Here is a 9,836-nt window from a genome sequence, read left to right on the forward strand (position 1 = left end):
TTAGCAGGTCGATCGCCCATGCTGTGTTTCTCTTGGTCTTTTTTTCGTGTCTGTCGGCTTCAGTCTGGTCAATCTCTGTGTCCTCAAGTCTCTTGTGCCTTAATATCGCCCCTCCAGTCGGTCCAGCGTTGTTCTTTACTTTTCTTGTCTGTTTGCTGGGGACATGTCATTCTCCAGCCACACATCAAGTGTTTGGTCCTCTCCAAACAAATGAAAAGTCAAAAGCTTGTTGTTGCTGTGGCACAGCTGTCTGCTGAGTCTGTACAGAGGTTTCATGGTGTAACGGTGAGCACTCTGGACTCTGAATCCAGTGATCTGAGTTCAAATCTCAGTGGAACCTGCCTTAATGCTAACAGACAAATTCAGCTGTGTGTTAATAAGTTCATGATATCACTTCTACTTCCTGCTTTGCTCCATCCTTCTGCTGATATCCCTGTTATCTCTGCCAAAGTTTCAGACAGTGCATCTTGGACATGCTGTCACAGTCTGTCTCCCTGTTCCTCCTGGAACCAATTTTAAAGATGTAAAAGAGAATTACGGTTTTATAACCACTTGGACTGATTATAAGACCTGGACCAGAATCAGAAGATACTAAATTCGGAAGGAGCCACATTACTGAGCAACAATGATGAAGCAAACACCAGAGTGAAAGTCGAGTAGCCACTCATATCATTTTTACAGTGCTTAAGGTAAGTTGATTAGGTTGTACAGAATACAGAATTGTAACCCAACTGTCAGAAAAAATAAAAATAAAAATAGTGTGCACACTTTTAAAACAGTAAAATGTCCGTTGGGGCCCTCATGTCGAATAGGAGTTGTTGCAGGTTTGTTGTTGTCAAGTCGCTGTAAGTTCACCTGCTTCCAAAGGTCCTTGTAATGTTCTGCAGGTGTGTGTGTGTGTGAATGGGCGGGTACGTGGAGATTCCTTCAGTGCTGAACTCTCTTCCGGGGGGTCGGCTCGCCATCTGTCACGGCAGGTAGTTGTCCTGAACCTCAAACATCTTCCGTCCTCCAAAAACCTGACCTGTAGACAGGTCACACAATTCACATTCAACACCATCTATACTCACATGCATCAAAAGGGATATCAAATATCAAATAGCAAAAAATGCACAGAATTGCATCTAACTCTGACATAAATCTTCATCTCTATTCAAATTTCTCTCAGTTGTACAACTTTAATCTCAAGTGTATCATTTGTGAAAACCAACATTAAAGTGCTCAAAGACTTATGGTAAGTAACCATTAACATTCAAAAATTCATTGATCAGAACCACATCAGAACCAAATAACATAACAATATTCATTTTGAGTTAGACACAGAGGTTAAAGAAGTGTGCTGAAGTTACTCTCACACTATAGGCCTATTCATGTGAGAGAACTGCACCAAAAATCACTCTCTAGTGGCTTTAAATTCAGTCAAAATAGCATAAATGTTCTCAATAAATTGCATTGTCCAAAATAAAACTGTTTTACTGTTTTATATTTATATATATTATATTTTTCTTCCTTCAAATTGGCATTAGAAAAATAAAATACTTCCCCTTTAAATATATACACATCGGCATAAAATAATAACCAAAATATGCATTTGCTCAGAGTATTACATCATCATTCAATTCAGTTCACTCTCATAACTGTAAAATTAACGTCACTTCTACTTCCTGCTTTGCTTCCATCCTTCTCCTGATATCCCTGCTATCTCTGCCAACGTTTCGGACAGTGCATCCTGGACATTTACAGAGACTCACATTAATGAAAGAAACAGCCTTTAAAAGGCAAATCCAGCAAGAAATTAAATCAGGGGGCACCAACGCTCACTCCAACACTTAAACCCTCACTGCAAAACAGGTTCGAAACACTGAGTCTGAATGAGGAAGGTCATCATCTGTCAAACCAGGGTAAAACCTTCGGTCAGACATTAGAGGGACCAGGTGGACGGGATGGACATGCTGTCACAGTCTGTCTCCCTGTTCCTCCTCTTCAGCCACATTTCTGTTTTCTCAGGCCCATCGGTGCTCTTCTCATCCGATCCCCATGACCTGACTGCCCACCCAGACACACACCTGTTCCCACTTCCCTCTTCTGCTCTGCAGTTGCCTGGACTTCCTCACCTGCAAGCCGTTCAACCATCAGCCACTCACTACATGCGCTGGTCTACCTCCTCTGATCCTTCGCCACATTGTGAAGTACCGTGTGGGACTGGAAAAAAACACATACGACCATAAGTGACGGACCGCAGAAACCAAACCCATGTATTCTACATCCATCTGACACCAGCAAATAAGAATTAAACAACTCATGTAGACAGACAGGTAAAGTAATGATCACTTTGGTGCGTTTGTCACATCGCTCTTAAAATTTGCAACAGTTTCTCAAAACAATTCGTGCAAACTGCAAACCCTAGTGGATAACCTGCAAAAGCACATCACTTGCTAAAAATGGATAGTTCATCCCTCAAAAGCAAGTATTTATGTCAATGAAACTGCCAGTGTCACCAAAATGAGAAGTCTTGACACCATCGTGTATGAACAAGACAGTCAAATGGCTTTGTCATGTTTTCATTATGACAATTTATTCTCTCAGTGTTTTCCAAAAAAGGTCAGAACTCTGTGACACCACCTGAAAATACTCAGGACTGCACTATAAACTACTTGTACCACCATTGAAAACAACAGTAAAGTTACACATTGTTGTAGTTTGGGGAGTAAGTGAGTACAAGACACTGAATACGTACGTTTCACATTTTTACTGTAAATGTGAAAATATATATGTCCTTTGCAATTCTACAGCATTGTGCAACAGAAAAATACACAGCAGTCACCTTATTTAGAACAAACATAAGAAACAACCTTTTGGTAGAGCTGTGCACAAATGTGAACAATATAACAGTACATATTGTGACTGAACAAAGGTAAATCATGCTGGCACATCCAGACGTTCCTGTCTGTCTGGCCACATGTTTTCATCTACATCACAACAGATATCATCCCTTGCGATGCAGCGAGGAAAGTATCTCCTGGAGCGGCGAATCCACCCTCTGCATGACTCTGCTGTGATGTCGTCACATGCTGCATCCACGGCTGCTGGCAGGTCATAAACCTTCCACCTCCAGAGAAAAAGAGAGAAGAGACGCGAAGATGGCAACTCTTAAAAAGAGAAACTTTCAATGAACATGTCTTCCTTCTGCAGGTGAAGTGAGATCACTGCTGCTCATCCAGCAAGTTGAAGGACTGTTGCCTAGGCTACTTAAAGTGCAAACGTTGATGGTGATGATTGGGAACGACACACCTCCTTTAGCAACTTGACATTGAAATGGAAAGGCGAGGTAGAGCAGGGTGCGTTGATTCTATTCTCCACAACCAGAGGAGAGTGTGTCTTTTTTTCTCTGGTGCACAATTTTTATCACTAGTGCAAATGTGATTTTAAGAATATGTCTGAGTCTGATATAAATATGGACTAACTGTCTGAGCCTTAACTGCCTCAGTTTCATGCTGTCCCAATCACAAGAGATGTGACGTTAATGAATTGAATATTATTATGTTATTGCTAATCGTTTCAGACCTCAGACCCTGAATAAAATGAGATGTGTGACCTTTGAGTAATAAGTTTGAGAACCCCTGGCATGGAGTGTAGTATTGTACATCTAAACCAGCAGTGGTTAACCCATTAACTGCCTGGCAAACAGGAGTCCACACTGCGCCAATCTGCATGCGACACTGAGAGAAAATCGAGCCAGCCTCCTCAGCCCGCTGAACAACAAAGAGAAAACAGAACTGTCTGTGCATTTTGCTGTGAAAGCATAAAAGCATCATTTTGAAACTAAGCATGAAGAAAAACTTCAAAGATGAGAGAATAAAGCTGGGTGGAGCAGAGTGTGTTGCTAAACATGGGAAACCATTCACAGAGGGAGACTGCATGAAGGAGCCTTCCCTCCACCGTGCAGAGGTTTAGCTTGATGGACTGCAGAGTAAAGACCTTCATCTCCAGGGTTATGGAACTGCTGAGAGGAGCAGAAATGACACTGCAGATAAATTACACATCAACAGATGTCACTGCAAGCTGGTCGTCTTCATCTTTGTAAACTGACACTCATCACAGAAAAGGTTGCCTACCCCTCCCTCACATGTTCATAATGCTAACTGATGTGTGTCAGGTCTGTTGTTTTCCATCTGCCTTTAGTATAACACTGATCCTAGATGAAAAGTTAAGGGATCCCCAAAGTGATTGAAATTCTCATTTCTCGAGCCCAGCTGCCAGTGTGGCTTAAATGAGACAAGACAGGTGATAACTGGCACAGTACGGAGCTGGTCTCATAAATTCTTCATGTTCACGTCCTGCGCTCAGATCTTTTAAAGTATTTGGGGTTTTGCATTCTCAAACAGCCCTCTTATCAACACATTACTCTGCACTTCATTGTTATGCTGCAACGCCGCTGGCTTCAAGCACAAACGTGAAACGTTGATAAAATATGAGCAACACGTGTTGGCTCTGTTGTACTCGGAGTCCTTGGAACCACCCTGCAGTGTTTATTAGCAAAGAGAAACTGGATCTGTTTCAGTATTGTGAAGGGGCTCTGCAGTCCCACCCGTCAGACCTTTGTTAACTGTTTCACAGGCACCCAAACAAGAGACTCACTGGAGGGCCATGGCACACGCCCAGCGCTCAGAGAGCACGCCAGAAATAAGATTTGCTTACAAGGGAAACCTCGCTATGAACTGTTGTTCACAGGCAGGCGAGGCCGACTTCCTGAGGCAAACAGGAGCAGAGAGACACTACTGCACTTCAGCAACAGCCCTGCTTTTAGCTCATAATAACAGCTTACAAATACACTATTCAACAAATCAGAGGCAATCATTTCTTGTCATCAATCTCTGATTTAAACCATCTTCACAATCTGCCATCAACAGGAAAACAAGAAGAAGTGTAGAATCTGCAGACCAGTTTGAAGTTAGACTTTGACTTCTATTTGTTTTATTCTCTCAAGCAGCAGAATTTGGGCCTCTGATGTAAACAGCCAAGGGCCTGCGGACCCCCTGCAGGTGATCAACTGAAGGAATAAACCGTATGCAAATGATGTTTTCTTGAACACGGCAAACATCTGCTCCCGCTGATTAACGTGTTCTTTTAGGGTGTAACAGATTTAAACAACACTGCATCAACCAACTCCAGTCTCGAAACTGTGAAACGTGCACACAGAGCTCTTGGCCTGTTAATCAGAGTTTAGTTACTCTCCTGGTTTAGAGCAGAAATCACAACAGAGCCTGAACTGCTGCTTCCAACAGTGGAGTTTGCTGAAGGAGGGATGAGGGAAGACATGAAGGAACAGCTGATGCAGAGGAGAGCAGACCAGAGCTGATTCAGAGCAGAGCTAGCCACATAGAAAGAGAAGGAGGACAGGAGTTAAGAGCATGGAGGGTCATAATTTATCCCTGTCTGTCCACATTCACTGCCACACTGACGGAGGCCAGCACAGAGAGGAGAGAGGGAGATATGCAGCTGTTTAAAGCCAATTAAGATGTGGTTTGGAGTGTGGATTTAGCAGAGGCAGGAGCAGTGGAGCCCTGCTTTATCTCTAATGCAGTGCAGTTGGACCTGCCTACCCCCCAGAAACAAGGGACACTGACTTTTTACTGAGCATAAAAGCAGAAACATCAAATACTGATTTTAACACAGTACACTGTTTTCCACTAGAAAAGAGACGACACTGAGGTGAAAGAGCTCAGATATGATAAATTGGATTGACTGGATGTACAGAATGCTAGGTTCTGCTCATAAAAGAGTATGTGTGCTTTTTTGGAAAAACATGATGATGTTGTATGCACATGCAGCAGACACAGAACAGCATTAGCATTCATTCATTTGGACTCTTGTTTATGGCCACTATTCACTTACTCTTAGCTCCAGTTTGGTCTCCATCCTCTCCTGAAAGAAAACTGTTGTTGGTTCTGCTGATGTTCGACTTACTTTCTTCACAGGTTGTTGATAACTCTGTTTTACTGTCATTGAGTGCAGGCCAGGCCGCGTGCAGTGGGTTCAAAGAGGCTAAAAAGCCGAGGGGAACTGAAGAGTTGGTCATCATTTCTCTGTGGGTTCATCACTTCAAGTAACACCTTCCACATTACACCTAGTCACTTGATCCATTGTTAATCAACAGGAAAAAATATTGATTCTTACTTACTCAAAGCGCTTTGAGTCAGAGCCACTTTGTTCCAGACTGAAATATTTCAACACTATTGCATAAGTAAGTTGACCCGCCCCCCTGTTTCTAGGTCTTTGAATCATGTGGCCATGAATTCAGGAAACATCAATTCTATCTGGCTGTGATGGAGAGAGGCAATAAAGTATAACCACAGGATTGTGTAATATTTTTGTGCAAAAGACTTTCATTATGCCCTCAAAACATAGTGAGTCACATCTTCAGCGGCCGCCACGGCTCAGGAGGTAGAGCGGTTGTTCGGTGGTTCCACCCCTGGACTCAGCAGTGTACAAGTTGCCATCGGTGTGTGTGAATGGGTGAATGCACACTTTGCGCTTTGAGTAAGTAAGATTAGAAAAGCTGTATACAGAGTACATTTGTCATTGAAGCATCATATCGTATGAAAACAGCATAGATGAAGATAAATACTCTGAAAGCACAAAGCTGTCTCTCATACCACACTTTGTAAGTGCTACTGTTGCTTTAACTGTTAACAGCTGATTTGCTCATAAGAACAGAGATCAGTTAATGTTAAATGTATTGGATTTTTTTTAATCAATTAAAATATTCTAATGTGCACTAAAATCTGTTCCACATCAAAAATCTATTATTCTCTAGAGCTCTCCTTTAACTGCCATGTTTAACTTCAGCTGTGGTATAGTTCAATAAAACGTTGATGTGACGTTGCTTTGCCATGATAGAGTCTTGAATTTACAGTACATTTCACAGAACATGAACACACCATCAGATAGCACCGTGGAAGCAGTCCACGTCATGATCTTGATTGGACTAAGTGGCTTGTCACAGTGATAAGGATTATCTGCAGAGCAAATGGTGCAGATAAATCAGCAGCGAGTGTGTGGAAGCTGCAGCCAGCAGCCTCTCTGCTGACACTTACTGCTGCTCTCCATCACCGCTACAGAAGACCTCTGCACAACTGAAACACACTTTCATAGTTACAGGCCATAATAATGACACGGACACCATGGCAACGCTGTTGACCAGTTCTATTGCTAAACTTGCTCCAGGGTCTACACAGGGCTTAATGAGGAAAGAAGAAATTAAGTGTAGTGGTCCTGATTGTTAGTTTAGTTTTGTGAGTCTCTGCATCTCTCCAGTTCCTCAGAAAGTCTCTCCTTTGGATGAAACAAGGCTGTTACACATGAGGGAACATGCCCCCTAAGGTGTGTGTGTACTTATGTCTGCTCTGTCTGCATCCTCATCAGGCATGTTACTGAGGAGGAACTGATACTTCTGTTTAGAAGAGGGGGGCTGTCCTGCTGCTAATCTCCACCCACTTAAACATACAGACATGCAATATAATGAACTCAACTGGAAGGGCTGCAGTGTGAATGAATGCAATTTTTGCATGGCCAAGTATGCAGATTAGACTTCATATGGAGGATGGTGGAGCGCTGTAGAAGCCAGTAAAGTAATAACTGCCAGTACTGTAATAATTTTCCTTTCTTAATGTAATAAATGCTGAAATATCTCCACAGAAATCGTCATCAGTCCTTTTAATGGTTCCTCCTGTTCACACTGGCTGCTAACGAGTCCTCATTCAGTGCAAAGATGTAGAATAAAGTTCAGCTGAACCTGAGGCGTCGACTCTTTGAGCTACACAAACCAAATGGAAACACACAGACTGATGGTCACTCATTAGCTGGACAGTTCTGGTGATGATGTGATCACACGAGGCAAAGCTGGGAGAATGAAAGGAAATTTACCTGCAGTGGTCATGCTCGGGATCACAGGTTGGCAACAGGAAGCACCTCCCCTTTGTGGTGACAGAGTTTCGGCTGTGTGAGGTGCGGATATCAGGAAGAGTCAGTTTGCAAGAAAAAAAAAATATATATCTTTATTTCCTATAAATTAACAATTCTAAAATCAAGGGAAAGGAGAGGTGGGTAAAGGATTACTGTCGAGCGAGAGTGTCTTTGTCTCAGTGGCGTCGTAACAGGTGCTGCGCATCAGGCCCTAATGAGCCCTGACGCTCATCGCTGCGGCTTCTCCGCGGCGCTGTCCATGGTGCTGAAGGTGAGAGGTTAACTGGACAAGCTGCAACAAACTCCGGGCCGATGAACGATTAACACGTTCATCACTCCAATTCCAGATGATAAAGCAATTGAATAGGTCTACTTAGAATAATATTAAAAGGTTAACGAATGGAACATGATCTTACTTTTCCATCACGGCCTTGAAACACTTCCTCCACTCGACCCATCCTCCACATATGACGTGGCGACCTCTCATCATGAACGAGGACAAAATCTCCAACCTTGAATGAAGTTGATTTCACATTTCTGGTACAGTGAGCGGAACGCAACTCCATTAGATATTCTGTTTTCCATCTGTTCCAAAACTCACCCACCAGTTTGCGACGGTAGTTCCAGCGTTTCGTCAGTTGCTCTCCATCCACCTTCCTGGTGTCTGTGACCTGAACGGGCTGAGAGGGTAAGGTGGTTATTCTTTGTCCGATCAGGAAATGAGCTGGGGTGAGGGGTGATGGATCCTGAGAGTCAGTATGCAAATAGGTAAGCGGCCTTGAATTGATCACTGCTTCCACTTCTGTTATCAAAGTTTGCATCTCCTCATACGTCAGATAGGCCCTTCCAAGGACCCTCCTGATGCAGGTTTTGACGGAGCGAACAAGACGTTCCCACATCCCGCCCCACCATGCAGCTCTTTCCACTATGTATTTCCATGTGATTTTCTTTCCAGAAAAAAAGTTTTTCATCTTTTCTCCTTTCATCATATTCCACATTTCCTTTAAATCCTGTTCTGCTCGCTTAAAGGTTTTTGCGTTATCAGAGTAGATTGTAGTGCAAATTCCCCTTCGTGCAATAAATCTCCGAAAAGACAGCAAAAACGCATCTGTGGATAATTCAGAGACTAACTCCAGATGGACTGCCCGAGTAACCGCACAGGTAAACAGAGCGATATATGTTTTCTGTCTGTCTGGTTAAACAAATAGGGGACCAGCAAAATCTACACCAACGACTTCAAATGGCTGAGCTTCTGTAACACGATCACGTGGTAAAGGTGGAAAGGGTTGCTGACCAGCTTTAACCTTACCTTTGCGACATATCAGACATTTTTCTACAATTTTCTTCGTAATTTGTCTGCCTCTTAGTAGCCAATACCTTTCTCTAACTTGGGTCAAGGTGTCCTGTAGACCAGAGTGCATGACGTCATCGTGGGACCTTTTTATTAACAACTCGGAAAACTTGTCCTCTGAGGGCAGAATCCATGGATGTTTTTGGCCGTAAGTCCAGTTTGTTTTTTGCAGGCGGCCTCCAACTCGCATTAAATTTTCTTCATCCAGAAAGGGTTTCAAGGTAAGAATCCTTGATGTTCTGTCCAATTCCCCCTTTGTTTCCAAATGTCTAATTTCCTTGGAGAAAGATTTCATTTGTGTCAGCCTGATCCAATATTTTTCTGCTGCTTCAATCTCCTGAGCGCAGAGCTCTCCTCGTTGGTTTTCTGCGTTGCGCAAATTATGCACAAATCTCATTACCCACGCAGTCACTCTAAGCAACTTATTTAAACTGCTGTAATTTTTCAATTTCAGAATGGGCTCAGTTACAGAACAAACATCCTCCACGTCATCTGTTACCTGATTTTGAGCGATACACTC

The 9,836-nt window shown here is 42.9% G+C and overlaps 1 non-coding gene across 1 annotated transcript; it reads left to right on the forward strand.

The window, feature by feature from the left end:
• Positions 1-268: 268 nt before the first annotated feature.
• On the forward strand, positions 269-340 carry trnaq-cug. Its single transcript has one exon. It is a non-coding gene; the product is annotated as a tRNA-Gln (tRNA).
• The last annotated feature ends 9,496 nt before the right edge of the window (positions 341-9,836 follow it).

Source organism: Chelmon rostratus, chromosome 22 (assembly GCF_017976325.1).
Source record: "Chelmon rostratus isolate fCheRos1 chromosome 22, fCheRos1.pri, whole genome shotgun sequence".
In the NCBI taxonomy this organism is placed as follows: domain Eukaryota; kingdom Metazoa; phylum Chordata; class Actinopteri; order Chaetodontiformes; family Chaetodontidae; genus Chelmon; species Chelmon rostratus.